General features: G+C 36.3%; 1 long non-coding RNA gene across 2 annotated transcripts; it reads right to left on the reverse strand.

Moving 5' to 3' along the window:
- Positions 1 to 5,444: 5,444 nt before the first annotated feature.
- Positions 5,445 to 16,480, reverse strand: LOC130589702 (uncharacterized). Of its 2 annotated transcripts, none has more exons than XR_008967334.1 (3): positions 15,830 to 16,480; positions 7,020 to 7,091; positions 5,445 to 5,650 (listed from the first exon to the last, which is right to left on the reverse strand). It is a non-coding gene; the product is annotated as an uncharacterized LOC130589702 (long non-coding RNA). The 2 variants fall into 2 exon arrangements; XR_008967335.1 differs by lacking the exon at positions 7,020 to 7,091 and adding an exon at positions 12,428 to 12,499 and having other exon boundaries at positions 15,830 to 16,479.
- Between the last annotated feature and the right edge of the window lie 2,295 nt (positions 16,481 to 18,775).

An 18,775-nucleotide genomic window follows, 5' to 3' on the forward strand; every position in this document is an offset into this window, starting at 1 on the left:
TAATCCTCAAGTGCTCATCATCACTAGTGGAAAAAAACGGAAGGGCTGCGGTTAAAACAGCCCTAAGGCTATGTTTTTGGCCAGCAGCCCTTTCTGCGTTTTTAAACTGCAACCCTTCACAATGAAGGGTTGCGGTTGAGGCCCGAAAACGCAGCCCTTCCATATTGGAAGGGCTGCGTTTTGTGCCTAAAACGCAACCCTTCTTTGTACAAAGGGCTGCATTTTTGGCACAAAAATGCAGCCCTTTCGACCCATAAAATAATAAAAAAATATATTTTTTTTTTGACATTTTTTTACTCTTAAATATATCAAGAAATTTACAACAGAGAAAATCAACAAGAACAATCGAAATTTATAGATCTGAAAATGAAAAAAAAATAACGAAAATGAAAAACGGGAACGGAAATGAAAAAAAATAACGAAAATGAAAAAATGAACCAACATGGAAAAAAACGGAACAGAAAATGAAAAAATAGGGAACAAAAATGAAAAAAAAATCAAACACAAAAATTCAGAATGACAGAAATACATAATACTCAAACAAAAATGAGAATTAAACTCAAAAATTACAAACACACAAATTTAGAATGACAGAAAATGAAAAAAAAGAACAAAAACGAAAATGAAAACTAAACAAAACTCAAACTCAAACATAGATCTGAAAAAAACTCACAAATTACAATCAAGTGTTTTCTCAACCATGATTTTTTCAACGTCTGCTTTCTTGTGCATGGTGCGGCGGATGGCGGGGCGGTTCCGACATTAATCCCGAGGAAAGTACTTGATGTCGAAGACGGTGTCGGCGGAAGGAATGATGGCTTCGTGAGTGATTGTGGCGGCGCAGAAAGGGCGATACTCCGGCTCCCTAGGAACAGAGGACTTGTACTCGGGGGATGCGCAAGGCCCTGTGATCTTTCATGGCGCTTTCACGTATCGCGTCAGGGATTTCAGCCATGATTTCGGTGCGTTTGTTGATGACATCGTTCGCTGTCGATGGTGTGGTGTTGTTGGTGGTACGTGAAAACAGTGTGGGGTTGACTGAAGAAGATGAGAGGAGAGGGAGGAGAGAGGCGTGAAATGAGGAGAGAAACCTGAAATGAGGAGAGAGGAGACAGACCAATCTCAAATAACAAACCCTAAAGCCTTGCAATTTCTTTAAAATTAAAATCATTTTTTAAAAAAAAAAAGCCCATAAAGGGCTGCGTTTTTTTTTTAAAAAATGCAGCCCTTTATTACTTAAAGGGATGCGTTTTTAAAAAACCGCAGCCCTTTATTACTTAAAGGGCTGCGGTTTTCGGCTAACCGCAACCCTTCGTTTACGAAGGACTGTGGATTTTGGGCTAACCGCAACCCTTCACTATTAAGGGTTGCATTTTTAGAAAAACGCAGCCCTTGCACAGCAGCCCTTCTGTTTTTTTTCCCCTAGTGCATGTTCTACCTCGTTCCTCGAATATATTAGTATGTCATCAATGAAAACTTATCCAGAAGCTCATGGAAAATCCTATTCATCAATTCCATAAATATAGCAGGAGCATTGGTTAACCCAAATGGCATTACAGTGAACTCATAGTGACCATAACGCGTTCTAAAGGCAGTCTTAGGTACATCCTCATCAGCTACCCTCAATTGGTGATACTCCAAACACAAATCAATCTTCGAGAACATACTCGCTCCATTTAACTGATCGAATAGGTCATCTATTCTAGGCAAAGGATACTTGTTCTTGATGGTTACATTGTTCGGTTCCCTATAGTCAATACACAACCTCATACTTCCATTCCCTTTCTTCACAAATAATACAGGAGCTCCCCAAGGTGATGCACTAGGCCTCGTATAGCCCTTATCCAGTAATTCTTGCAATTACATCTTCAGTTCCCTATAGCCATTCTATAAGGTGCCTTAGATATAGGTGCAGTTCCAGGTGCAGTTCCAGGAACTAAGTCTATGGTGAACTCCACAGCTCTCGCAGGTGGCATACCTGAAATCTTACTCGGAAATACATCCATAAACTCATTCACAATTGGAACATCCTCAATATTCACTCCAACTTCCTTACTCACATCCTGCACACTATAGAAAAATAATTCACACCCCTTTTTCATCAACTTCCTCACTTGTACCGCAGAAATAACCCTAAAGTTTTTAGGCTTTTCAAAACGTTTATAGGAGGTCAATTTTCCCAAAGGGTTTCTCAACACTACTTTCTGAACTTCACAGTCTATATTGTCCTTGTAAAGACTTAACCAGTTCATCCCAAGAATAACATCCAGGTGTCCCAGATTGAACTTCCTTAGTCAAACCTTGCTCAAATATTTGAGCCTTTAACTCCTCGATGACTACTTCCTTAGGTGCAAACCTAGACAATGCTATGAACTTGCTATAATGCTCGGAGATGGTCATGCTCCCCATCCTAAGGTTGATAAACTCTTGGGTCTTCAGTTTCCTCGTAAAAGTAGGGTAAAATTTTCCTCTTAAAGCAGCAATAAAGGATTCCCAATTAAACTCTTCCACAACACTAAGTCTATTTCCATTTTCTTTCCATCATAATTCAGCTTCATCTTTGAGATACATGTTATTATAAAGGATTGATATTATGTTGGATTTTACATGTTTTATGCCTGTGTAAGAACATATTAAGTATGAGATTTAATTATGAGATTTACATCATGTTTGTATGGAATATTGATGCAAGCATGTTGGTTGGGAACTTTATTTATTAATTCACATAGGGGAATTATTATATATATTGGTTTGGATCATGATTGAATCATGTATCCCCTTATATTATTATTTTCACTACTCTATAAGGATTATGGGCCTTATTTGGTAAGTTGATAATTTATACTTTTGAAAGGTAAGTTGGTTGTTGGGTAGGTTTAAGAAATGAAAAGGATTGGACTAAAGAAGGAATTAATCTTGGGTTGTAAGCTGTATGATCACTTATTTAATCCTAAGATAAAAGAAATAAAGTTGTGGATGTTTGATTATAGTTTATATGTGTTGCTTGTATGTCATAATAAGTAATAATTGGCAAATCATGTAAAGTGAAACTTGGATAGTAATAAATTTAGACTGGTGCATGTCTGAAATTGGACAATTAGGAGTTGGGGTACATGATGAGCGGGCCATGGATTTTTATGGGTTCGGATTGATCATTGTTCTTATTTTTATTTAAAAAAGTTCCTTGATATCGTAGGTCATGGGAATACGGAGTCGCCCCCGTATTTCGTCTTCCAAAAGGAAAGTTGGTTTTTAGTTAGACACTCGGTCCAATGACTATTCCATTAGAGTAATAAAAAAGTTGGTAAAGTTTAATTCAGTAAAAGTTATCTGCAGATGTTATGTTGTTATTTTTTCCTACTTAATATTTATCAGTATCATGTTAGGAATGTTTATTCATTATTATGTAGTACTCAGCTTTGCTGACTACATGTTTTCTTTGTATGTGTTGATCATGGCTTTGCCTTATTGATCCTGTGATGATCCATTCTTGGTGAGCAATTTCTCTAGTGCATTGACATCTACATGTGTGCAGATGATGCATCATGGGTTTCCAGAGTGCAGATCTTGTCTAGCATGTTGATTTATTTACTGTTTCATAGTTGATACATTTATATTTAAGTTTGGTTTGAAGTTAACGTTAACAGTGTTGTTTGGTTTTAAAGTTACTATTTTACTTATTATATTTTAATTCTAAAGTTTAGTTATATGTTTTCCTCTGCAAAATTCTGAATAAGCCGATACGTTATCATACGGGCGATAATGCTTTGATGATTCTCTAGTCTTATATTTGAAAAGTATTTTTGGAAAAGAGAGAATTATCGGGGTGTTACAAAGTGGTATCTGGGAGCTTTTAGGTTATTTTAAAAATTTTAGGCGCCTAACTAATTAGTGATTTAAATAAATTTCTTAAAATTAAGCTCCTACTCATTTGTTATGTTCAAATTAATATTTAAATCACGTTATTATTCTTCAATTAGCCTTCGAAAAATTTTATTCAAAAATAATAATAAGGTCCAAAATTCCAAAAAAAAATTATGTGCAATGTTTTTTTTATTTAATTATGTTTGAAAATTATACCTATTATTGTTTATTATTTTAATACTTCTAGTTTATTTTATTTTGTTGTGTTGTGAGAATGAGTAGTATACGAAGGGCATATAGGATAGAAATATAATATGTCTGCATTAAATAGTTAGTTCAGCATGATTATATTTTTCTTCCCTGCTAATTGTTTATATTCTTGTGTCTATGTTGTTGGTGGTAACTACTTATTGTTTATTATTGTTGGGAATTGCTTTCAGGGAGAGTACTATATATATCTATTGGAATATGTTTATTTGTTGTAGATCCCTAACCATGTCAGCCAATCGATATAATAGAGTAGAAAGCTACCGTAATCCCATTATCATAAGTGGTGATGAAGGTGATGGAAATAACTACACTAGCCTAGAATATGTTGTGTGTAATGTGTTAAGAGCAGGTATGGAAAGCGATGATGAGCTCATTGTGGAGTTTGACCGTGTTAATATGTCTATTGTAACACTGAGGACATAGACGAGTTCGACGATGAGATCTTCACACCTGAACGGTACAAGGAATCTAAGGACAAGAATGATAATGTTTAACCTTAGATCACCGTTTATGTATTTATGTTATATATATATATATATATATATATATATATATATTAATATATATATATATATATATATAATGTTGGATAGTTGGCCAATAGTGATTAAATTTATCTTATAATACTTATAAATTTTTTTTTAGGAAGATATAATGTTATAGTTACAACAATTATTTAATAATACACTTTTGGAGGAATAAAAGTTAAATATTTATTTATTCGAGTGAGCAAGAATTTATTCTGGGCACATTTTGGGAATCTTTTTATGATTTAATTTTTATTGTGTGATTAAATTCCTATTTGTTGTTTTCCACGTGTGTGTTTTAATGTGAATATTTTCTCATGAATGATTATGTGGTTGCTAAAGAACATTTTGTGTTATACTTGGAACTCTTTGAGAAATAATTTGTTGATGCGATCTTGTTTGATCAAATCAAATGTTGCCTTCCTATATTGGCATATAAGTTATGTTTTGAAACCTAAAGTAGAGTTACATTAATTTCAGGTCGCGCAGTAGGATGACTAAAAGTAATAACGACCTAGTTCCTGCTATTCACCTCTTGGCGGAAAAACTAACTCGGGAGAGAGCTGAGCGTTCCAATTCTGTTGGGGATATGTTTGAGAGGTTAGCTAAGGTTAAGCCACCATACTATATAAGGAGCAAGCTTACCCTACTGTAACAACCCTCCCTAGTTAGCAGCTTAATTAAGACTAACTCTAATTAATTAAAGGAATAAGCTACTAATTAGAGATGCTGTTAGTACAGATTTCTAACCACCCTACCTTTGGACGGTTAAGAATTTGCATATATCTGAGCTTAGTTCATGAAATCCACTTTAAAATACTGACTTATTACATCGTAGTCTAAATATTTAAGATTCGAGTTTAAAAATATATGTTACATCACATAGTGAATTTATAATGTAACATAACGCAGCAGTAACACATATATCACGAACTTTCCAGACTAAGCAAATCTTTGACCTTCAGTTTACTCCTGCAAAACAACTGAATCTGCCCCACCAGGACAGGTTCAAAGGAACAAAACAGTCAGCTTACGCTGGTACCCAAGTCCCACCAGTTCACCAAATATTAAGGTGGCGGAAATAGATTTTCATTTTTAAATAGTATCATAATCAATGAATCTCAATATTTCTTTGCTATAAAATATCATAACATCCCTCCTTCGTAATTTAATAGCATAATGGCATCCATACAATATAACAAAAAACTTTCCAAGAACAATACTTATATTTTTTCAATACTCACTTAAATACATTAATTACAAAACTCAAAATCTTTTAATTTGGGAAGGAACACGAATGGAAACTTTTTGAGGGACGTCTCCCTGCTTTTCTTAACTTCTTCTTGCAAGACTTCCTAGGTCATGACCCTATATAACAGAGCAATACCCGCTCCGGAGCAATACTCGCTCTAATGATTCAAAGAGCAAACCCGCTCTACAATTGTTGTTCATCACTGCTGATGCAGCTACTTCCTTTTTTTTTTAAATAGTCATTACTTATACTTAATTATATTCAAAACTTCCTTTTCCAATACTTGATCAACCAACTTACTACTCAACTTAACTTAATTATCAAAACAAGTTCTGAAAACACACTTGCTATGTCAAGTTCCACTATGTTTGGAAAGGTAACTTAACAACCATAGTTCGAAAGGATGTGAGAGTGAACAAAGGTGGTTAAAGGATGGTTTAACAAGATATGGCAGTAGGTGAAAGGTTCATAAAATGAACTTAACATATGGAAGATTACTTCACACAAATAGAACATAGGTCCATTCAGATGGTTCTCGATTTGGTGTTGTTAACAATGGTTCTATGCGATGAATTGATAGGACTTCTTGAGTTTAGCCAAAGTTTAGGATTCTAACTTCATATATATGTAATTACAGTAGGTATTCACAAAGAGAAACACATTGAAAGGGTCGAAGGCACAAAGGTTTACAAGTCCAAAAATAGTTAAGCGAAAAGTCGAGTTTTTAGGTGTAGTTTTCTTCTCAAAAGAGGTTATATTCAATCTACGAAAAAGATGTGTTACAAGGTCATTAAGCAGCAATATAAGTGTATTTATAGGAGGTTATCATGTAAGGGTAACAACAACGGAAGCGCTTAATACCAAAACACAATCGAAATAGAAACACGGTTAAATCGGTTTTTAAGAGGAACTTGACATGCAACGGTTTTTTTCATTCGAAGTCATCAATCACAAAGTATAATTAACATATTGAAATCACATACTTATAACTCATTATCAAAATAATAAGTTTCTCCACACAAACATATTCGTAGCTCAATAATCTCCATAAACAAGTGTTATGACAAAAATTGAGAAAATAAGCTTTAACGGTGGTTCTTGTGTACCTTAATTTTGGTGTTTAGGAAATTAAACCTTGCTTAGCAACCTTTAGTATTCCTCCTGCAACCTCCTAAGACCTTAATAGAAACATTCATTACCTTAGAGTTAGTAATGAACCCAAAGAAATCAAATTTAAAGCCAATATACCTCATGCATGCTGAAATTAAGCCATGTCTCACCTTCTTTAGTTTTTCTTAGGTTTATAGTGATGAAACCTTAAAACTAATGCCTGCCCAGTGTTAAAGACACCTTGAAGAATCTATGTAAGTGTTTGCATGCGAAAAACCAGAGCAAAGAACCAAGGAAACAAGCTGCCAAAACAGCCTTGCTAAGACGCCAGATATGGCGTGAGAAAAGAGAGAGAAGAAGAAGATGTTTTCTTGTGTTTGTTTGTGAGATGATTTGATGATACTGAATGAGGATCTTCCCCTCTTATATATGCAGAATGGGTAAGGGTGAACTTGTCATTTTCGGTTTAGTATTAGGGGCAAAATCGTCCTTTCACTCGCTTATGTACTAACCAGATTTTTCCAAAGCTTCAACTCGGATTTTCTTCCTTAATTCCTTCCTAATCCTTAATTATTCTTAACTAAATCTCTCCCAAGTATACCACATACCTAATGAAGACATCTTAACCTAATCAATTCCTTAATCTCACTTCCTCGAATAACAAATCGATATCAAATACTAACACAAATCCCATAATTCTGAGACGATATTCAATATTCCTAGCTTAATCCATAAATTACTTAGTTATCACATAGCTCATGTTATTAGTTAGCTAATAACACAAAATATCCACGTTAGCAACAAATTCACATAACATTTATTTACACTTTCGTATCGACACAGTTTAATTTAATCGTCTACTTATCATTAATTAATTATTGCGGATTATTGATTCTAATATTAGCTTAATAATTCAGGCTATTACACTCTACCACCCTTAAAGAAGTTTCGTCCCGAAACTAAACATACCTTGGAACAACTGGGGTATCGCTCTTGCATATCTCTTTCTTTTCCCAGGTTGCTTCTTCGTTCCGATGATTGGTCCAATACTTTAACTAAAGGTATGGTTTGGTTTCGCAACACTTTTTCTCGTTTATCCAGAATCCTTATAGGCCTCTCCTCATAACACAACGATTCGTTTATCTGCAATGGTTCGTAGGATAGTACATGTGAAGGGTCATGTATATATTTCCGTAGTTGCGAGACGTGAAAAACATTGTGCACCTAGACAGTTCTATTGGTAAGGCTAATTCATATGCGACTTCACCATTCTTGCAAAATCTCAATGGTCCTATGAATTTAGGACTCAATTTTCCTCGCAGCCCAAATCTTTTCACCCCTTTAGTAGGTGAAACACGGAGAAACACTTTATCCCCTTCTTAAAATCCAGCTTCATTCTCCTCAAATCAGCATATTTCTTTTGTCGATCTTGTGCGATTTTCATTTTCTCTCGAATTACCCGAACCTGCTCCATTGTATCTTGAATCAACTCAGGTCCACTGGTATACCCTGGACTTTCATCCCAACAAATAGGTGTTCGACATTTACGCCCATATAAAGCTTCATATGGAGCCATACCAATGCTAGATTGATAACTGTTATTATAGGAAAATTCTATTAATGCCAATTTATCCTCCCAGGAGCCTTTAAATTCCAATACGCAGGCTCGCAACATGTCTTCTAATATTTGGATTATTCGCCGTCTTTCCCATCTGTTGCTGGATGGAATGCTGTGCTAAATTTCTGAGTGACCCCAAAGCTTCTTGCAATTTCTCCCAGAAATGTGACAGAAACCGGGTATCTCGGTCGAAATAATGGTGGTTGGAAGCCATGCAATCGAACAATTCCTGTATATATGCATCTGCTAGTGTTTCTTGCTCCAAGTTACTCCCATGGAATAAACGAGTTGTCTTTGTCAATCTGTCCACTACAACCCATATAGAGTCATTTCCCCTTCTTGATTTAGGTAAGCCTGATACAAAATCCATGGAAATCGAATCCCATTTCCATTCCGGTACTGGCAATGGCTCAGCAATCCAGACATTTTCTTCCGCTCAAATTTTACCTTCTGACAAATTAAACACCTTGCCACACACTGTGAGATATCTCTCTTTAACCCTTTCCACCAGAAATGTTTCTTCACATCCTAAATCATTTTATCTCTGCCTGGATGAACTGAATAAGCACTGTTATGCGCTTCCTTCAAATTTTATTCTTCAATTCCCCGTCATTAGGAATACACCATCTTCCATTTAAACGAATACTTCCATCAGCATATTCTTGGAAGTCCGTCATCTCATTTTTTCTATCTTTAACTTCAACTCCTTGATGAAATCATCTTTATCCTGCTTTTCCCGAATTTCTTCAAAGAGAGACGGTTTCATCTAATTGCATTTAATTCTCCTGTAATTGACCTCTTGCAACCACTCGCAAATCAATTGTACCAGCTGTTATACAACTCCTCTTGCACTGAATCAATGCATTCACTTCCCGACGAGGTCTTCTACTCAGAGCATCTCAACTTTATTTGCTTTTCCCGATGATATTGAATATCTATATCATAATCTTTAAGTAATTCCAACCATCTCCGTTGCCTCATATTCATTTCCTTCTGGCTGAAAATATATTTTAAACTCTTATGATCAGTATAAACCTTGCAAGAGACTCCATATAAATAATGTCTCCACAATTTCAGTGCAAAGACGACTGCTGCTAATTCCAAGTCATGCACATGATAGTTTTTCTCATGAATCTTAAATTGCCTGGAAGCGTAAGCTATAACTCGCTGGTTCTGCATTAGCATACATCCTAATCCTTCCTGAGAGGCATCACTAAAAACCTCAAATCCTTCTGTCCCAGAAGGTAGAGCTAAGACTGGAGCGCTAGTCAATCTTTCTTTTAACTCCTGAAAAGCCTTCTCACATTTCTCTGTCCACTGAAATCTTGTATTCTTCTTGATAAATTCGTAATCGGACAAGCTATTCGCGAAAAATTCTCCACGAATCTTCTATAATATCCAGCAAGCCCAAGAAAACTTCTAACTTCCCCAACATTGTAGGTGCAGGCCATTCTTTTACCGCTTTTATCTTTTCAGGATCCACTGCTATACCTTCTTTGGTTACAACATGTCCTAAGAACATTACTTGATCCAACCAAAAGTCACACTTACTCAGCTTTGCATAGAGTTTCTCTCTTCGCAATATTTCTAAACCTCTCTCAAATGTTCTTCATGCTCTTTGCGATCTTTAGAAGTGCACCAATATATCATCAATAAAAATTACCACAAACCGATCGAGCAAAGGCTTAAAGTACCTCTGCATTAAATCCATAAAGGCTGTTGCTGCATTAGTGAGTCCAAACGGCATCACCACAAACTCATAATGCCCATATCTAGTTCTGAATACTATTTTTGGTATATCTTCTTCCACGATGCGCATTTGATGATACCCCGGCCTTAAATCTATCTTTGAGAATATTCCGCCCCCTTCAACTGATCGAACATATCATCAATTCGGGGTAATGGATATCTATTTCGGATTGTGATTTTATTAATTTCCCGATAATCTATACACAATCTCATCGTACCATCCTTTTTCTTCACAAATAACACTAGTGCGCCCCATGGAGACACACTAGGTCGGATATAACCTTTCTGCAACAATTCTTCTAATTGCTTTTTCAATTCAGCCATTTCTGCAGGAGCCATCCTATAAGGAGCTCTAGATATCGGTGTTGCCCCCGGCACCAGATCAATATGAAAATCAACCACCCGATGTGGTGGCAGACCCGGTAAATCTCCTGGAAATACATCCTGGAATTCTCTTACCACCGGAATTTCTTCAATTTTCCTTTCCTCCTTTTTACCCCATTCTATTTGATTCACATAACCGATACCTTCAAGCATCATCTCTGTATCATTCTCAATTATCACCTCACCTTTTTCTATCGGTCTCACCATTCCTTCTTTATACACAACGTTATCTCCGCATGGAGACCTCATTTTGACAGCTCTAGCGTAACATTCTATCACCGCCCTATTTTTACTTAACCAATTCATTCCCAAAATCACATTAATAATCCAAATTAAAGGGTATCAATCTACCCGCAATTCGGACCCTGCTATTCTATTTCAACATTTCTAAATATCCATTTAAACATATCGACTCCCTTTGGCATACAAATTGCATATTTAAAGGTTGCAACATGGTCTACACGGCAGATTGCTACAACATATTTGAAACAAATGAATGTGAAGCTCCAGAATCAAATAAACTTGGCCATCGAATTACATACAAATCTGAAATCTTAATTACAAAACTCAAAATCTTTTAATTTGCGAAGGAAGAATGGAATTTTTGAGGGACGTCTCCCTGCTTTTTTAAACTTCTCTGCAAGACTTCCTAGGTCATGACCCTATATAACAGAGCAATACCCGCTCCGGAGCAATACTCGCTCTAATGATTCAAAGAGCAAACCCGCTCTACAATTGTTGTTCATCACTGCTAATGCACCTACTTCCCTTTTTTTTTAAAATAGTCTTTACTTATACTTAATTATATTCAAAACTTTCTTTTCCAATACTTGATCAACCAACTTACTACTCAACTTAACTTAATTATCAAAACAAGTTCTGAAAACACACTTGCTATGTCAAGTTCCACTATGTTTGGAAAGGTAACTTAACAACCATAGTTCGAAAGGATGTGAGAGTGAACAAAGGTGGTTAAAGGATGGTTTAATAAGATATGGCAGTAGGTGAAAGGTTCATAAAATGAACTTAACATATGGAAGATTACTTCACACAAATAGAACATAGGTCCATTCAGATGGTTCTCGGTTTGGTGTTGTTAACAATTGTTCTATGCGATGAATTAATAGGACTTATTGAGTTTAGCCAAAGTTTAGGATTCTAACTTCATATATATGTAGTTACAGTAGGTATTCACAAAGAGAAACACATTGAAAGGGTCGAAGGCACAAAGGTTTACAAGTCCAAAAGTAGTTAAGCGAAAAGTCGAGTTTTTAGGTGTAGTTTTCTTCTCAAAAGAGGTTATATTCAATCTACGAAAAAGATGTGTTACAAGGTCATTAAGCAGCAGTATAAGTGTATTTATAGGAGGTTATCATGTAAGGGTAACAACAATGGAAGCACTTAATACCAAAACACAATCGAAATACAAACACGGTTAAATCGGGTTTTAAGAGGAACTTGACATGCAACGGTTTTTTTTATTCGAAGTCATCAATCACAAAGTATAATTAACATATTGAAATCACATACTTATAACTCATTATCAAAACAGTAAGTTTCTCCACACAAACATATTCGTAGCTCAATAATCTCCATAAACAAGTGTTATGACAAAAATTGAGAAAATAAGCTTTAACGGTGGTTCTTGTGTACCTTAATTTTGGTGTTTAGGAAATTAAACCTTGCTTAGCAACCTTTACTATTCCTCTTGCAACCTCCTAAGACCTTAATAGAAACATTCATTACCTTAGAGTTAGTAATGAACCCAAAGAAATCAAATTTAAAGCCAATATACCTCATGCATGCTGAAATTAAGCCATGTCTCACCTTCTTTAGTTTTTCTTAGGTTTACAGTGATGAAACCTTAAAACTAATGTCTGCCCAGTGTTAAAGACACCTTGAAGAATCTATGGAAGTGTTTGCATGCGAAAAACCAGAGCAAAGAACCAAGGAAACAAGCTGCCAAAACAGCCTTGCTAAGACGCCAGATATGGCGTGAGAAAAGAGAGAGAAGAAGATGTTTTCTTGTGTTTGTTTGTGAGATGATTTGATGATACTTAATGAGGATCTTCCCCTCTCATATATGCAGAATGGTAAGGGTGAACTTGTCATTTTCGGTTTAGTATTAGGGGCAAAATCGTCCTTTCACTCGCTTATGTACTAACCAGATTTTTCCAAAGCTTCAACTCGGATTTTCTTCCTTAATTCCTTCCTAATCCTTAATTATTCTTAACTAAATCTCTCCCAAGTATACCACATACCTAAATGAAGACATCTTAACCTAATCAATTCCTTAATCTCACTTCCTCGAATAACAAATCGATATCAAATACTAACACAAATCCCATAATTCTGAGACGATATTCAATATTCCTAGCTTAATCCATAAATTACTTAGTTATCACATAGCTCATGTTATTAGTTAGCTAATAACACAAAATATCCACGTTAGCAACAAATTCACATAACATTTATTTACACTTTTAGAATTCGGAGCGTATCGATCACAGTTTAATTTAATCGTAATTATCTTAATTGATTGCGGATTATTGATTCTAATATTAGCTTAATAATTCAGGCTATTACACCTACCTTCCTAGAAAACTGGATCAGAGAGTTTGAGAAAATTTTTGGGGCTATGAACCGTCCTAAGGGCATGAGACTGGGTCAGGCTATGTTATATCTTAAGGAAGAGGTTGACTGATGGTGGAGAGAGAATGGTGCTAGACTAAGTGTTGTGTAAGGATTCACTTGGGATGCTTTTGTTACTGCCTTAAGGGGGAAGTTTTACCCTGCATTTATGAGAAAACAGGAGGCCCAGGAGTTCATTAACCTTAGGATGGGTAGTATGATCATCTCTGAGTATTACAACAAATTTATAGCACTAACGAGGTTTGCACATGAGGTTGTAGCTAGTGAGGAGTTGAAGGCTCAGAGGTTTGAGCAAGGGTTGACTGATGAGATACAACTGTGGTTAGGAGGTGAGACCTTTACATCCCTCGACATTGTGTATGGGAGAGCCGCCCACAATTATATACTCCAGTCGAGGCGGGATAAAAATAATATTATGGTATGTGAGAAAAGGAAAGATTTCAACGCTGGGGGAAATCAGGGGAACTTCAAGAGAAACAAGAATGGGAATGGAAATTTCCAAGGGAGGAATAACCAGTACAACAACAACAACAAGGGTCGAACTAAGAGAGTGTATCACTGTAAGAAGTGCATCAACAACCACCCTATTAGAGACTGTAAGTGTAACGCCCCGAAAAATACATAACCTTAATCGTCAGAGGAAGCATAACTTAAGCCTGTGGGTTATGGCCCACAAATAAAATAATACCCTAAAATTTGAAAATCAACTATTTAATTACTCATCAAAAAATAATACTTGTTTATCCATCATACATAATCTCCATAACGCAGTCTATTAGTGATCCACAACTGTTCTTCCATACTAAAACATAAAACAAAACGTCATGAGCTGAGGCTCAGTAACATACTACTCTAACAACTTAAATTCATTTCACATCATTTTATTTATAATCAGGGAGGAGAGAATAAGTAAAACTAATTCGCAAACATAGCATATCATGTTACATTATCTTCTTTATCATGTTCATCATCTTGATTCATATTATTTGGTAACTTGGCTCGTACAACAGAAGGGACGTCTCCCCATAACATACAAAAGGCCGCGACCACAACATAGGTGACACTTTCGGTGCCCATATCGTTGACATACAGAAGGTCGGTCACAACATAGGTGACACTTGCGGTGCCCACAAAAAGACGATCACAACATAGGTGACACTTTTGGTGCCCCATCATTAACCAGAAGGGTGACCCGACAAAGGTGACACTTGCGGTATCCACGAGACACTGCCAAGAACCTTCTTTCACTTAAACTTTATCATGTTTCGTTTCTTTTGGCATTACATAATTATAACGTAATCATCATCATATTTTTGTAACATCAAAGTCGTCATACTTCATAAAACATCATATCATTTAATAAACATTATTTAGATAACAAACATTTCATATCCCGCACACCATAAAAACATCGCATAAACATTTCATAAAAACATCATATGAAACATAGTTGGAAGGGGAGTGCGGGTGCTAGCAGTAGACATTACCTCAATTCCTTCTTAACAACCTTGATAGCCAGGGGACGCTTGTAATATCCTATATCTTCTTTAATCTATTCAAGAATAATTTTATTGATGAATGTTTCGTTGTTTAGCTTTTAAGCCTAAATATTAGTTAGAGCTTATTAAGGTCGTAACGTTCATTATAACGTTGTAAAGGTCTCATTAAAGTTTATCATGTCTTAGTCGTTAATAACTTCTTAAGGTGACTCTTTGAACAACTAAATAGGTGAAATAACTCCTTTAGTTATACTTTAAGAATTATCGAAACATTAAAGTTATATTATTACATAATATATAACCATTTGAAAGTATAATAATATTATAAGAGTTCATAGTTAATCATTAATTAATCGTCTATTATTAAACTAATTAAGTTTATTCCTATAATAGAACCATTAATATTATTATATTATTATTTACTCACAAAAACTAAAAAGTCAAGTTATGTTGTTATTTTAAGTGAACTTAAGTATTGGTGAGGTAATAATAACTTATACTCAAATTACGAATAACAAACTTATTGGATTTTTAATTGGTTTTAGTTAACTCAAACAACTTAGTCATTAGGAATTTATAGCCCAATAATAATTATAGGAAATAAGTTAGATTGTTTAACTAAACTAACTAAGTCAGCCTTTTAATAAAAATATGAAAAGTCCATTCATGTTTTAGCCTAACAACATAACAATTCAGATTTATAAACACTTTAAGTTTAGTTTAACTTAGATTTTCCTAAGCCCAAACTAACATAACATAAAATTTAGCTCAGTCCACAAATAAATCAGCTTACTAATACTGAGTGAAATAAACTTTTAGGCCCAAAACTCAACTAACTAACGATAGCTTTAACTGGGTTTACAAACCAAAAATCAGAAAACTAAGAGGGAAGAGGATCATATACCTCTGCTCAGTGAGCAGGGTCGACACGAAGAGCTCCAGTGAACGATGTGCAACGGCGAACTACGAGCAGCCGGTGGCCCACGCAACTCCGGCGCGGCGCAGGGGCACAAAATCGCTGCAGCGAACAGAGAGGGACGCGACTGGCGAGGGAGTTGGATGAAGAAAACGAGGTGTGGTGCTGGCGTGGCTGAGCGTGGGTGGCGCAGCGCGGCAACGAATGAAGATGGAGGTGGGTGGTGGTGCGGCAGCACCGCTACGGTGCACGACAGAGAAGCGTGAGACTTTGCGTGGGGTTGAGCGAGAAGAATGGGGTGCGAGGAAGAGAGAGAAAGGGTGGGTGCGGTGGTGGTTTAGCGGATGACAGTTGTAGGAAGGGCGAGTGGTGTAACACCCCCAAAATCCATACGCGTCTACCCCTACTACGTCGCATCGACTTTGGGCGTGTTACCGCCGCGATGGAACGCAAGGCATAATAAGAGTTAACGATAACTTAAAACATTGTCTCGAAAACTAAAATGCAGCGGAATTAAAATATAATTACAACTCGGGAATCATCAACGACCCCTTTCATTCAAACCACAAACCATTTATGAAAGTCTTAGAAAAACCAATAATACTTATTTCAAAATGCTTTAAATGCAGATACCAAAGACTAGTCCCCGTATGCTCGATATCATGCAGCAGCACTAGCACACCTAGTCTGCTCCCCATTGTAGCATCAATGGTTCATCGGAGTTCAACAAACACATAATAACACACAATCTGCTATGCTGAGTACGTAATGAACCATTGAATACATATTAGCACAAATGAGACATACATGAACAATCTTAAGCATGATACTACATTATGTTACATCCTTTAATCTTAATCTTTAACCTTTATTTGGCATCAAACGAGCACCGTCATCTTACTAGAATCATACGGGCTACTGAATCCTTAATAGACAACGTGGTCTATTAGATGAAATGCAAATACGATTTTGTTCCGTCTCACACCCATCACCTTAGTATGCATACCCCCAATCACCTTAGTATGCATCACCGGCATCGAACGGGCACTGTCATCTTACTAGAATCATACGGGCTACTGAATCCTTAATAGACAACTTGGTCTATTAGATGAAATGCAAATACGGTTTTGTTCCGTCTCACACCCATCACCTTAGTATGCATACCCCCAAGATCGAACGGAACCTTCCGCCTACTTGAGTTATCAAAAATATAAGGACACTACTGTCATATTACAAACCACTATAATAATATAGATAAAAAAATGTAAAATTAAAATTGAATCTAGAACAATTTCATCTAAAAATAATATCGTTCATTATAAGTAACTATGTATCTGAGTACAATTCCTGTTCCATCTGAAAAGATTAAGGCCGACGTTTTCCAATGTGCTCGAGGGAGACGACTTCGAGAAGAGCAAATTTTCAGATCTAAAAATGAAAATAAGAATTCCAGAAATAAAAGGCAAAAAGAAAATTCTAGATATGAAAATAAACCTTAAAAATACCAAAAAAGTAAACAAAAAAAAATCAAATATAAAAAATAAAAACAGAAACGAAAGGCCCTTATTTTGAACTGCATGAACTAAGTCCTTTTTTATTTTTCAAATGCCAAAAAAGTAAAAAAAAAAAAAATCAGATTTAAAAGATTTTATTTTTCAGATCTGAAATGAAAAAACGAATTAATAGAAAATCATATCTAAAAATGAAAAATCGAGATTAAAGACGTTGATGAACGATATTTAAAAAATGAAAAAATTCAAACCTGTCAAAGTCTTACTCATGAAGACGCTCGCCGGAAAACGTGAAGGTCTTACTCATGAATTTCGTTCTTTCCCGGGAAGCTTTACGTTCGGTCGCTCGTCGGAAAACGGAAAAGGCGCTCGATTGTGAATGAAATACGATTTGTTGATGCGAACTTGTGAACTTGAGAAAACGATTCGTTCGAATTTTGATGTAGTTGGTGTTTTGGGGGGATTTGAAGGATAAATGAAAGGAAGAAGCGTTCAAAACTGGGAGAGAGATTAGTGGGGTGGGGTTTGAAGGAGAAATGAAAGGAACGGCTGAGAGACTGAGAGGGTAGGTAGGGTAAAGGGATTTAATATGGGCTTTATGGGAAGCCCATCTGCGTCGCACGTGAAGACGACTCGACGCGCTTAGCCCATGTTTAGCACATTCATGAGTTAAGTGATTTGCGTCGGATGGGCCAGGGGGTCCGACGCACATCCTTGATATGCGTCGCACTTCATGATGATCCGACGCATATGGCTCTATTTTGTGTCGCAGTTTGGCTCCCGTGCGATGCAAATTAGGCTTTTGCGTCGTTTTCGTTTTAGTGCGACGCACTTGGTGGGACGCAAATCGTCCTTTTTCTACTAGTGTATATTCGAGGAACGAAGTAGAGCATGATGAGCACTTGAGAATTATTTTGGAGACGCTTAGGAAGAATCAATTATATGCCAAGTTCTCTAAGCGTGAGTTCCGTTTGGAGAAAGTAGCATTTTTGGGTCACTATGTGTGTAAGGAAGGAGTCTATGTAGATCCTGCTAAGATTCAAGCTATGAGTGAGTAGCCAACTCCAAAGAATGTGTCAGATATTAGAAGTTTTCTAGGTCTAGTTGGCTATTATAGGAGATTTGTTAGAGATTTCTCTAAGACAGCGAGACCCTTGACCAATATGATGAAAAAGGAGTCAAAGTTTGAGTGGAGGGAAAAGAGTGAACAAGCCTTTCAAATTTTGAAGGAACGTTTAACCTCCGCACCTGTTTTGGCCCTGCCTGATGGGAATGAGGGATTTGAGGTGTACAGTGATGCTTCAAAGAATGGTTTGGGATGTGTGTTACACCCGAATGGGAAGGTAATCGCGTATGCGTCGCGTTAGTTGAAACTTTATGAGGCTAATTACCCTACCCACGATCTAGAGTTAGCCACCATAGT

Source organism: Beta vulgaris, chromosome 8 (genome assembly GCF_026745355.1).
Source record: "Beta vulgaris subsp. vulgaris cultivar EL10 chromosome 8, EL10.2, whole genome shotgun sequence".
NCBI lineage: Eukaryota > Viridiplantae > Streptophyta > Magnoliopsida > Caryophyllales > Amaranthaceae > Beta > Beta vulgaris.